The sequence below is a fragment of the Nothobranchius furzeri genome, chromosome 9 (assembly GCF_043380555.1).
Source record: "Nothobranchius furzeri strain GRZ-AD chromosome 9, NfurGRZ-RIMD1, whole genome shotgun sequence".
In the NCBI taxonomy this organism is placed as follows: Eukaryota; Metazoa; Chordata; class Actinopteri; order Cyprinodontiformes; family Nothobranchiidae; genus Nothobranchius; species Nothobranchius furzeri.
In genome coordinates this window covers 3,126,101-3,139,411 of record NC_091749.1, presented here as the reverse complement: position 1 = coordinate 3,139,411, position 13,311 = coordinate 3,126,101, and the positions used below count along the sequence as shown (strand labels likewise).

Here is a 13,311-nt window from a genome sequence, read left to right as displayed (position 1 = left end):
TTAAACAGACTGAAATGAGTCGAGTCTTTTTGTGTCTTTGTTAATTGTTTTACTGAGATGTCTTGCACCGCCTGTTCTGAGCGGATGAGTCGTTGAGCAATTTTTTCCCCTTTTTACAAACAAAACAGCACAGAGACACAATGACAAGTTTTATTTTAGGCCATCTCATTTATTGCCTGCTCCAGCATCACCCGAGTCATTCAGACATATGTGTCTGGCATTTGTCGCCAAACAAATAAGTCCAGGCTTAAGCTATTTTTATCAAGTGAGCGAGCGTTTGTTCTTGTTAAGTGATCGGCAGTGTTTGGGGCAAATAGAATGGGAGCTGGAATCCTTTATCTCTCAGAGGCTCAACAACTCAAGACTAATTACAAATTAATCTGAATCAGGATATCTGCAGTGAGAGGGGCCCAATGAGAAGTCGTGGGGAGCTAGAGGAGCTGGTTGTTATATATTTATAGTGGAGCTAAACGGATGGTGGAGCCGAGGCAGGCCGGAAATGGAAGCGGCCAAAACCCAAAAGACAGAGTAGCACATAATTGCCTGCTTTTCTACATCCAAGCAGTCATATCAGGGCGGAGGATTGTGGATATTAATAATTGATTATTAGCTTGATAGTGCTGAGCGGGATGAAGTTTTCAGTGGTGGAAGTTTGGCGGGGCTGCTTTAGGTTCCTCCTCTACATGAAGGCCTCTACCGCTGTGCAGAAGGTCAAGTGGGCTTTTAATATCGACTAAACTCTACGGCACCGGACCGCCGGACTTCAGGATCGTTAGACGCACCAGAACTGCTTTCATCTTTTTAATTAAAACGATCACAGATCCAGAAGCGTCCAGAAAGAACCTCTAAGTCTCCTACATCATCTCCTACATCATACATACACACATAATAAATGAATGAATATAAAATATATATACAAACACAGATGGTGGGCTTTGGATCTTAAAATTTGGGTTATTCAGAACGCATCTGAACCTTTTCAGCCCTCTGAAACATAAAATACTCTTTCAGACTCTCAGAAGGTCACAAATACTTGACCTCTGTGCCCATGTTCTCAGCTGTAGTACAGCAGAGTACATGCTCTCCTGGCTTCCTCTGAGCCTGCCTGATGTGTCTGTAGTGGGTGTAGGTGTTTCTACTCTCTCTGTGGCTCTGGAGACTTTTACCCCTCCATGAGAAGGGATTGCCTGCACTTGATCACTAAATGGCCGCTGGAATGCCCTGAAATCTGACTTGATACTAGTAGCTGGTAGTTAGGTTCCTGCTGAGGAAACAGGCTTTGATTTGCTGCCTGGCAGCCAGGGTAGGTCGCTCTCAATTATTCACTCTGCCTCTACAGCCAGTGGACTTTGTACTACCTCCAGTCCTACGGTGGGGAACCTCTGGGCACCTTGACTGTCGTTTAACTGCTCGTGGCGTGAAGCAGCGGAGGAAATTGGTCGTTAAATCCAACAAGCTAGGGCCAACCCCCCGGTGCCCCAGATCTGTTTCAGATCAGTTAGCCATCCTTTAAAGGACTGATGGAAGGAAGCCTAGCACAGCAGCCCAAAGCCGACATTACTGTCACTGCAGCTGGGCACGGCCGCTGTAACCAGGGCTAAGGCATTAATTCACCTTTTATTTATTTAAAATCTTATTTTCCCCAGAGGACGTCGACGGTAAGTCGCTCCTCACCGGTCCTTAAACATACTTGAGGTTTGCACCTGCAAGGTAAGCAGGCCTTCTAGAGCTGAAATGAACCGCTCTGCTGTAAAAACAGAAGAAGACGCGTTCCATGTCGGCAGGACCACACTCATGCACAGTCATCGCAGCAACCTCAGCGGCGTTTATGTAGCAGCATCTACCGGTCTGGACCGGTCAGAGCAGACGATGCTATTGGACGATGTCACATCACATGTTCTGTCATAAATCTGGATCCATTTTCCAAGTGGGTTTAAACAACAGTTAAATACATCATTTAGTATTGAAGACAGTTTCTAAATAACAACATAGTAATCACTGTTGTTTATTGGTCAAATCACATGTTTAAACAGTCACCTGACCACATGGGCATTCTGTGATTGGCTAACAGCAACACAACTCTACTACTGACTCTGTTTGCGCAGCAACGTTGATGTTTTATCTCCACAGATAACTCCAGCTTGGAGGAGTTGTGGCGGCGTTGCTAATGCTAATAGTTAGCTTCTGATGCTGTCTGCTGTTTTCTGCCAACCACAACCATCCTTGTCGCGAGCGAAGGTGGGTGAGTCCAAGCCAAAGCTTGACGTAGATCTGTCGGGTTTTTCTGATCCTAGACTTTAACTGTCCAGGAGCTAGTGCAGGAGACAGGTGTAGGAGACTATTTCCATGTTCAGCCTGCATGAAAACCTCAGAGTGACTGATTATAATCAGAAACAACCATTAATAAGGGTTTCTCAGTGAAGGACCTCTTTAAAGGCAACGGTTTAGGGTAGCTTATGTTTGACGTGCCGCTGATTCCCAGTTTGAGTTATGATACTGGTTAAATGATTGGCAGTTAGACTGATTTGAATGGTGCACAGAGGTGCAGGGTGTGTAGTAACCAAGGTCAGAAAGAATATGAAAGGGCGTGGTAATTGTGTTCCTAATGGTCTGAGCCTTATTAGAGATAAATGATAAAAATGTGTCTATCAACACAGGGCTTAATATAACGCGGGGGAGGGTCAGCGGTGTGGATACGGATATCAAAGAGGGCTCTGGAGACTTCTCTAGAGTTCAACAGTAGCATCAGCAAAAACACTGAAGTCTAACCATATTTCACACACACACACACACACACACATGGACTCATATATATATATATATATATATATATATATATATATATATATATATATATATATATATATATATATAGTTAGTTTTGTCACACGTTTATACCTCTAGATTGTTTTGTTGAATTTAAAATGATGCATGTACTAAATGCATTGTTTACATGTTTATTTACTGTTGATATTTATGACACTGTTGATTATTTGTAATGAATGAATGGGTAGGCTTAAATAAGTCTAACTTCAGCCTGTACCTCTTCGTTCATAATTCATATCTAAAGAAACTCTTAATGTATAAGAGGAAGTTGTACTTGTGACAATTATTATTATGATCTTTATTAGATAATTATTTTACTTTTCATGTGTTTTATATGTTTTGTTATGATGGAAAAATAAACACTATATATACATATATATATATATATATATATATATATTATATATGTATATATATATATACATATATAATATATATATATTATATATGTATATATATATATATATATATATATATATATATATATATATATATATATATATATAGATGGTTATAGTGGTTTCCCCTATTCCCATTTAAATAGGTTTTGCTTGTATTTGGGTAGCAGTGATGGGTTTATTTTACTTTGTTTAGGTTAGTTTGTACAAACCTGGTAGATTTTTTTCCCCACGCGACCCCACTAGCAGAAATTCCACTAACTGTTCTCCGCCCAGTGGTTGGTGACCCCTGCATGTGCTTCATTCATTCATGCTGCAGAACTAGCAACAGCAGCTTTCTGGAGTCCTTCACCTTGAAGGTATTTCACAAGTTCAGTTACAGACAGTCGACTCTTGCAGCCTTTCCTTCAGTCCCAGAAAAAGGCTCTAAACTCAGGAATGAAACAGAAGATTACATTTTACTGAGCTGCAAAGCCGAATGTGCAGCATGTTCATGTTTCCTACACACATGAAGCATGGAGAATTACTGAAAAAGCGGTGAAACAATGGGAAAAGACACGCACACACATAAAGCCCGATGAGTCGGGTTTGACATCAGCTCTTTAGCCGGATATCTGAGACTTTCCAACACTGACTGATCTCATCTACACAGGAAAAGGGCAGACGTTTAGCAGGAAGGTAAATACTTTAAATGTTAGCGTGGGGAGTGTCTTCGATTTGTCCTTTAAGAAGATGCTAACGCGTGCGACTCCGTGCACTCCCTCCTCCTCTCCCATTCACCTGCCTCACAAACTCGTTGCTCTTTTCACCGCTCCCCCGCCGCCGCAGAATGCACGGCCAGCAAGACGAAAGGGAAGAGGAAGAACAAATGCTGCACACACTTGTTGCCTGAACTTTATCTCTGCATTACTTTCAGTGCTCTTTCCGTTCATTTCAGAGAATAAGATAAATGAACAACGTACATTTTGTACACCTGTCCTCCCCTCCCCACCTTCCTCTTCCCCTCACGATAAGGGATTTCATTAACGTGGGAATGCTCGGGCTGAAAGAAACATAATTGCTTCAGTGTTGTTGTCCTCTCTGCCGCCGACGCCCTAATTTCCTCCTCGCCTTACTCTTGACTGTTAAGTGATCATTATATCAACACAGGGGATGGGCCAAGGGTAAAATATTGACAAACTGTGGTCATGTTCATGCAGATCACTGTGTGTGTGTGTGTGTGTAGAGAAAGGTGATGAAATAAATAATAATAAAATGTGAAGGCTGAGGCTTGCGGGTTGTTAGAGAGCACGGTGCGGATCACAGAAAGCTGTGATCGTTTAAAAAGCAGGTCCAGTCCGACGCCCACCACCTCCACCTTGTCCCTGATGGATAACTGTACGTAAAAGATACATAATTTTTTGACTTGCCATTTGCACAGCATTGCACCTGAAAGGCAAGCGGAATAATAGACAGTTTAAAATGTCAGCGAAGTAAGAGTAAGTAAGAGAGACGGGTCGACCGAGGAATCTTAATTAGAACAGCTTCGTCTAATGGCAGCGGCTTTCTAGGGGCGTCGAGGACACACACACACACGCCGACACAAACATACAAATACATCCACACAAAAGCTACTTCAACACACACACGAATTTACACGTGTGCTCAAAAAAGACCTCTCTGCATCCATTTGAAATCAGAACGACGTGAGAGTGAATGGGTGAGTTTCCCAGACAGACGCAGTCTCGGCCGACACATGACGACGTTAACATCAGTGCAATTAGCAAATGATCCTCCTATTCAAAGATCACTTTATTTCTCCAGATGACCAGCCAATGACCAAGTCTATCCAGCTACGGCAGCGCATCACAGGAGTGTTCAGTGGTCGTCTGGAAAGGCATGTATAGGATTTACCTATCTATCCCTGAGCAGACCTGGCTGTTGAGCCGGAGCCAACGCCACATGATTGTGTTAATTAATCTGCCATTGTGAGCACGGGGAACAGCTGCACGGGCTCTCGCGGCTGCGCTGTCAAAGCAAAACAATGCAATGTTAAGCTCGCCCCACTGAATCTTCCATTACAAAGGAGCCCCGACAACAGGGCTAAATTCATAAATCCACAGATCAATTTTTACCAGCACTAATGTCTGACCTTTAAAGCAAAAAGGGGGAGGACTCAAAAAAACGTGCTGTGTTTGGGCTTGAAATACAGTCAGATGTGTGTGATGCCCAGGAGCTGGGCCAGTTCACCAGCCCCCCCCCCCCACCGCCCTGAAAACAAACAGACTAAGATGCAGAGAGAACAGGAAGCAGGATGAGATGGATGGTCAGAGGTGGCAAATGAGCAACAGAGGCAGGGAAAGGAGAGAGAGAGAGGGATGGAGCGGGGGGCAGAGGAGGAGAGATGGAGGGGAGGGAGACCAGTAGAACGGAGACAAACAGATGAGTCTAGGAGTCACCAGCTGGGCACTGGTATTTTAAAACAAAACGTCTAACACTATTAGCAGGGACCCATCGATCAGTGTTATATGGTGTTAATCTAGACGAGGGGAGAGGGGGATGGAGGTAGAAAAGCAGAGCACAATTACACTTCACACAAGCTTCACAGGTTCACTCGTCGGAGAACAGAATGTGAAATGTATGTAACGAAGACTTTTAGGATGTCTATCCTGATCGTTCATCACCAGAGAAGATGCAACCTTATTTATTGTGCATGCTTTTGGTTTATGAGCCTAGCTTCATAAAAGCACTAAACTGAACAGATTACAGCACAAACAGAGCCAGTCCTGCACTGGAGAGGACCAAAGTCTCACATTCGTTTAGAAACAACATTGACCAGGGGAATACATAAATAAAATTAGGTATACGGCACTGCCACCACAAATTATGTGTGCAATAACAGACTTCACAAATAAATGGTTTAGCACCTCTAATCGAGTTCACAAAATGTTGCACCAGACAACCATTTCACTGCATTTATTACAGCTTCACTGAATTACAATTTCATCGCCCGCAGAAATTTGCAGCATTCGTCTTTAATGTGGCAACCCGGCTCATCTTTGTTTTAGAAACCGCGAGATGCCTGGAAGAGACGGAAGGTGGCGAGGATGGCGCGGCCTTGGTGCATGCTTGGCACTTCTAGAGAGATGGTGATGCACCCCGAAAAAAATCATCAAGATGTCTGGCTCTCACCCCACTCTGTGGCCGGGCCCTTCTGTCTTGCAGAAAGCCCTCCAGCAGCCCGCTGAGCACACAACGTACCAGCAGCCGAGTCGTTCGAACGCGGAGATGTGCCAGTCCACCTGACGGACGCCGTCAGCAAGGCTGCGTGAGGCAAGGAGGTGAGGCTGGTTCTCCCAGGTGTAAAAAAACAAACACTTTGAAGAGCAGGACATGGTAGTGGTGGTCCATGAAGGAGGGAAGACATCCCCCTCCCTCTGTGACACTGTCTCTCAATCTGCACCCTGTCTAAGTCTGCCAGACACCAAGTCAAACAGTGACGCTGAATATAGCGACGAATTCCAAGTCTGCTGTTTAGCTGCCATGTTTCTGATGGATTGTACAAATGTTCCTTTTCCACAAGAGTTCCCGTTGCAGTTCTTTCCCACACAGTGCATCACAACACCCAAGAACTTCTGAGGACGTGAAAACTTGCTAGCGCACACACTCCACATGCAACGTTGAGAGCCTACAGATGGGGAAGGGTGACATGGCGCTAACTCACATCTCAAAACGTGATGCTCACCGCAGCATCTCACCTGTCCAACATGCTGGATTTCAGAGAGCCATCAGATGTTGCATTTACCGCAACACTGAGCAGCGGAGAGCACCCGATTAGACGACGCGCGCAGCCTGAGGTTTGGTGCACTTCCACTTGACAACTCAACAGGACACTCGGTTGAGCTGGAGCAGCAATGAGAGAAGGTTGATATCTTGTCATTATATTCTCCCTCACGGCTTTGTTAGTATTTACAGCTAAAATGTTGCAGAGTGTGTATCGCGTTGGAAGAAGGACATCTTTTTCTTCCTGCGCTACTGCGCTCGTCGGCTCCCTGATTGTTGGAGTATAAAAATAATCGTCATGGAAATAGATCTCATTGACAACGTGCCATGTTCACACTGTGAGCAGCTTGCGCCTTGTGAATGTAATCCAGAAACGTCCTCCAAAAACTTTCCTCTACAAACTTTCAATCCCTCATCCTCTTTCTGCCCTTCTCTCCAGAAGATGAGGAAGGCCCCTTGCCAGGAGAGACAAAAGCGGAAATCCTGTCTTGTCAAGTACCAACGGAACAGGTGGAGATGTGGAGCGCGGGCCTGGCTCAAGGAGCGGGAAGGAGGGGGACACCGATAGTAAAATAAAGAATGTGATGTTGGGAAGCAGGATTGACCATAACAGCTTTCCTATCCAGGTCCTGAAAATCCACAGCTCATCTCTGTGTCTAATAGGGAGTTCTGGCTCTGGGAGTACCGCTGCGGCACAATCACACCTTACCCCCAAGTCCTGCCAGGAGAGGTGGCATTTGGCCGATCCGTCCTCCCATGAGGGGGGCTTGTGGCTTAGCCCCGACTTAGCTCCGTGTCTTAAGACAGAGGATAGGCAGAAGGGAGGACCACTGGGTGAAACCTAGGATAAACCTGTGTTCTCCGGAGATGAGACACAAACTGTTGGCAGCTGGATGGAAGCCCGCGGGTTAAACACGCAGCCCCAGAGCGTCGCGGCTTCTGGGAGCCCTTGTGTCCTTGCTTTGTGTTTTTCTAGTGTAAAGCTATAACCCAGTGTCTGTCTAAAGGTCCCTGAAAAAGTCTTTGCTCATGCATATTCTGATTTAAGAAGCTCAAGACCTCCATGTGTTTGCAGGAGCACCGGGCCTAATCTGAGTCTAGCAACGGATGCTTCTACCTGCAACAGCTAAGAGGATCCGAGACACATTCAGCGGCCGTAACAACCCTGCCATCAGCGTAAACAGATGCTCACGGTTCGCGGCAGCGTGCACTGCTAACTTTAGGGCAGATGCAGGAACAATGTAAGGGAGTGGATGGAGATGACGAGACTCGGGTTCATTAGAAGAGCTGCGAATGAAAGTGAAGAAAGCACCTCATCAAACACATGTTCCACACTCGGTCCGTAAGGGAGCCGTACCTGGGGCTGTCGCGTTCAGAAGGTGTTACTCTAATAAGACAACAGTCGCGTTTATTTACAACAAGCACAAGATGACACGAAAATGCCTTCAACACGTTTTCTGTTACGGCTTTGGTGAAACAAACACCTTTGCTATTTTGTAAACAAAACATCTAACAAACAGCCTCGTTCACAAGCTAAAGATACATTCAAACATATGCTCTTGACTGAGAAAACACACACACACACACACACACACACACACACACACACACTAGGTGTAAAACGTCTAAATTGCAATTGCACTGCATCTTGGAAGACAAACACTTTGCTTTGTTACCAAGACAACTGAGATAATGTGCTTCCTGCGGCATTGTCAGGACTGCTACTCGCTACATTATGTGCCACAAGCTTAGGAGCAGATCTAAGGGCACGAATGCACAGATTTAGGCTCCAGCGACGATAGTCCAGCAGACAACATTTGCATGTGTAACCTCGCCAAGGAGCGAAGCTCAGTGGGCTAACGTTGTTGCCGCCCTCGTAAAACCCTGGACTGAAAGCAGCCCTGAAGGCTAGCACTCTCTGCTGCTTACTGTGATTTGGTGGCTTGTCTTGTTCTTCCTCACTTGCTTTGCTGGTTCTTAGCCCAACGAACCAACACGGTTCTAGCCTCATGCAGGATTTAAATGCTTGTGTTTAATATATCTGAAAAAAGCAAGCCCATAATAAATCCTGCAGTCCACATCCTTCTCTTTCTTCTTTCTCTCGTTGCTTTCCACGGCGACAAAATGAATTCAGCTCCGAACCTAATTAATCCACAAAGGTTTCATGTCTTAATCCCCAAAGTCAAGGGGGTTATTGTCCTCACAAATGAGGTCAGTGTTCCTCCCAGTGGAAATAAGCGAGAGAAGGAGGAAAACACACGGAGTAAAGGCAGGGGCTGCGGACGCTTCCGGTGGGGCTTTCTACCTCCCTTGCTCTCCTGTTGAATATTGTTCTGATACAGCGACGAGAGGCCCTGCACGCCGACCCGCGGCACCCTGCTGTCTGTGCAGGGGCGGCTCCATGTGCAGAGATACCGTGATGTGAAAGCGATGGTTAGCGTGTCAAAACAGAGCGAGCCAGTGAAGTCGACAGCAGCGGGAGAGTGAAAATGAAACGCCTGCCAATCGTCAGCACGCAGACCTTTTGAACCAGGTGGATAGGAAGGCTGGTTCTGATGCTAATTGTCAGTAAGGCAAGTCACTGTCAAGCTCTGAGGCGAAGACGCATCATCCAAGTGTGACAGGACGATAGCCATGATACAGCCTTCCGTCTGGTAGGATGACAAGGGGGGATGTGACACACATGGCCACACCATGCTGCCTGCAGCACAGTCACCACCAGCGGCCCACACGGGGTCTCAGTGGGGTACAAACCCAGGGAATTGCACCGAGCCAGCCAAACGATTGCCCAGCACTGACACACTCTGGGCACATTGCAAGCGCCGTCTCCAAGGACCAACTGGGGAAGCGTGTCCGAATGACCACGATGGTCCACATCTATTCTAGCTCACACCATCCTGATGAGAGCCTTCCAGGGATCATGCAATGGAGGCATGGCTCAAGATGTAGGGTGGGGTTGCTGGCCAATGGTAACGTGGGTGAACGGAGGGTCAGCCAACAGCAGGCCTGTTGAAGGAAGGGTCAGCCAAGAAGGCTTGTTAGACGAATAAAATCCAAGATGACACAATCAACAGCTTGTGGAAATCTGTTGCAGTCCAAACGTCCAGCCACTGGACAGCGTACAGCAGGCAGGGAGGCTGAGCGCAGGCCTGCTGCCTAAAGCAGAGGACTGGGGCGAACGCGTTCGAGCGCCCTGCATTATCTTAACCGCCGACGTGACAGCGTGTCATCATCTGCAGCTGTTATACAGATAATTACTTTTACTCGCTCTCTGTGGAATATAACGCATCCTGTCTGCGGCGGATTAACCAACGCGTTGCAGGCAGAGGCTTATTTGGAGCAAATTGCTTGTTTTCTGTGAGTGACGACGTGGCGACACTCTGTCATGCGTACATCAAAAGCATCACCAGGAAAACCTGCACTGGTTTTGATCACTGATGATTACTGGAGCTGCTCTCCCACTAAAGTAAACAACGAGAGAAGTGGGAACAGAAACCGAAACTACTCTCTTTTCCAACTGTATTTGTGACTGGTGGAAGAAAAGGAAGTTTGTCCCACCATCCCACCCTCACCCTCATCGGCAGAGCTTGAAATATTAAAGTGACAAAGGGAATTAAAATCTGCAAATGCCACGTTTCTTGATGGCTCATTTGAAAATCAGCTATCAGAGTTGGTGTTTGTAGATTTTTATCAACTCAAGGGTTGTTTAATTTCAAGAATGTGACAATTAAACATCATACAGTCATCTCCATGAGCTGTAATCCACCATAGCAGCTTCAAAAGTGACTTTAAAAAAAGGCAAAAGCAGATGAAAAGAACGAGCACGGGGCTACAACACAGATGAAGCGGGGGGATTTTTATTTTACTTTCTCTTCAAGCTTTTTTATTTACTACAAAACACACTGGCAGCATTTAGTACAGCGCTCCTATCTGAGCATCAAAAGCAGCTTTAAGGAGGCCAACCCGGCCAAAAGAAACAACGCAAGAGAGAAGGAAGGAGTTATTGAACTCCTTTTCCTTTCACCTCCTCTCTCAGCCCTCGCATGCCGCCGCCTGCATGCTTCCCCTTCATCTCAGAGGATATATAGAGGAGGGGAAAGCAGATTTAAGGGGACTGGGAAAAAAGCTCAATTGTTTATTGACTTTATAATAGGCTTAGTGCAACAGAAATAAAGTGGGGGCTGGTGGGGCGGCGCGGTCAACCAGAGGCGATGGCGTGACAAACACGCGGCTTACGTGCAGGTAACTGGGTCCAAATGCCAGGATATTGGCTTGAGCTCTTGTCTGTTTTTTCCAAATACCGTTCATGGCATTGTTATCCCGATGTTGGACCAGCGTAGACTTAATCGCTCTCCTCACAAGCCGGGCACGGACCTCTGGGGCTAGGACGTGCACCTTACGCGTTGTTGTGAGAGGTGTCGGGTAGCAGCATGGCGGAGTCGCTGCCGACGGTTAAAGACGAGACCGAGCGCCGTGCCAGGAGCGCTCCGTGTTGTTAGGTCTGTACTCTGAAAACTAAACATGGCAGTAAAAAGCTGTGAACTGTTCTGTGCCACGTACAGAGGAGTGTGCACGTGAGTGCCTGGGAACGCACGGGCGAGCGTAGGGTCTGATATATGGATGATAACGCTAATTAGCTCATTTTGTTTGGGGCACAACACTCATTAAAAACCCAGTGGGGCCATTAAAGTTACCATCCCTCCAAACCGTTGCTGCCACCACATCCATCTAGGCTGCTACCTCACCAGCTCTGCCGCCTTTAATGGCCTCTGCTTCAGGTTGTTGGCTTGAGCAAAGATTTGTGAGGCTTGGATCACCTAACTTCTGATTTCTCTTGAAGTCCCACTCGTGTTTATTATTCTGTTCTTGTGCGGGCCTTCTCTCTTTCAGAACACCTTACTGTCGGAGTCAGCTACGTCTGCTGTGTTAGCTGTCTCGCTCACAGAAACTGGGGAGGCGTTCAGGCTTTCAGTCCCGAAAAAGGGAGGTGGTGGAGAGGCGGGGTGGATGTCTCCCAGCTTTACGCACCAGTGTCACTGTAATACCAACAAACCTCCTTGTGATTCGGCGCGGCTTGCCGTGCCATAAGGCACATGTTACTCTGCAGCCGGAGAGACTAGCGGCAGAGGCCTGCCAGGATTAGATGAGCAGGTGTAGCATCCCGCTAACAGATACAGCACAAAGCCACATTCAAGCCCTTTCTCTCTGGGGCGAGTCATGCTAAAGCTAACAGATTCTGCTCAGTGACAAGGAGGGGTTCACGTCAGTCCGCGGTGTCATTTACTGTAATAATAAGGCCTCAGACGGGAGAAGAGCAAACGCACGTCTGCCACATTTAGTCACTTTGGGAGGTGAACGAGCCCTGAGGAGGTCCGCTGGAACGTTTAGTGATGCCTTTGTGGAGTTTTTCACTCAACTTTTGATGAGGTGAATTTTCGTTTCAGTATCAACATTTCTATGTGTCAGATTTGTAAAGAGGATAGGAGGTTTTGTGTCACACACTCAGCCCTCGTCTGCTGTGGTGCAACAACAGAGTGGTGGCTGGTTTAACTCCAGTTTGCCCAGCAACAGTCATACATCCTTACTAGTTCACTAAAGTTGATGAATGAATCCAACCAAAACAGACAAAAAGCAATATTCTTTACCACTGCCGGGATGCTGAGAGCCACTCCAGCATCTGGTGGGTTCTGCTGTGTTCTGGTGAGGCTCAGGTGGCCCAGGCTGTCTGGTTGGTTCCCATAGAGCTACGTTGTTGGGAGGCAAGAGTGAAAAAGCCTTGGTCTCAGGTCTGGATATTAAGAGTGTTGATTAGATATATGAGTTTGCCATTTGCCCACAGAGCGTGGAGTGTCTCTGACAGAACTGGGGACCATATGGCTGGTGAGAGATTTCCCCCCTCTCTTCCTCTCCGCGCAGCCTGACAGCTGGATGGCTGCTAACTGGGGACGAGGAAGCTTGGCAGCTGCAGCTGAGAGCAACGCTTTGATGCCGCTCACCCTTCTTCACTCACTCATTTTCTCTCTCTCTCTTTCAGTAACACACACACACACACACACACACCACCACCACATACCAACCTCTGCTCATGTGAGCAAACTTTCTACAAGTGGGATGAGGGGAGCGCGAGGCCAGGAAGTGACTGTCTGAATCCCGCTGATCTCTCCATGAGATTAGGTGGATGTGTGCTTTTATAAACTCGTTTGTCACGTCCGCAGATTTAAATCTCACACCGGATTAAACAGCATAACGGCAAACATAGTTTCTTCTTCCAACATTTATAAATCTTCCTGGAAAGAAGACGAATCAGAGAGTAGGACGGGAGGAA

At 46.7% G+C, this 13,311-nt stretch overlaps 1 protein-coding gene across 7 annotated transcripts in view; it reads right to left on the bottom strand.

The window, feature by feature from the left end:
- znf536 (zinc finger protein 536) overlaps window positions 1-13,311 on the bottom strand; it is a 271,438-nt gene that overhangs the window by 110,230 nt on the left and 147,897 nt on the right. The gene's annotated exons all lie outside the window — the stretch shown is intronic.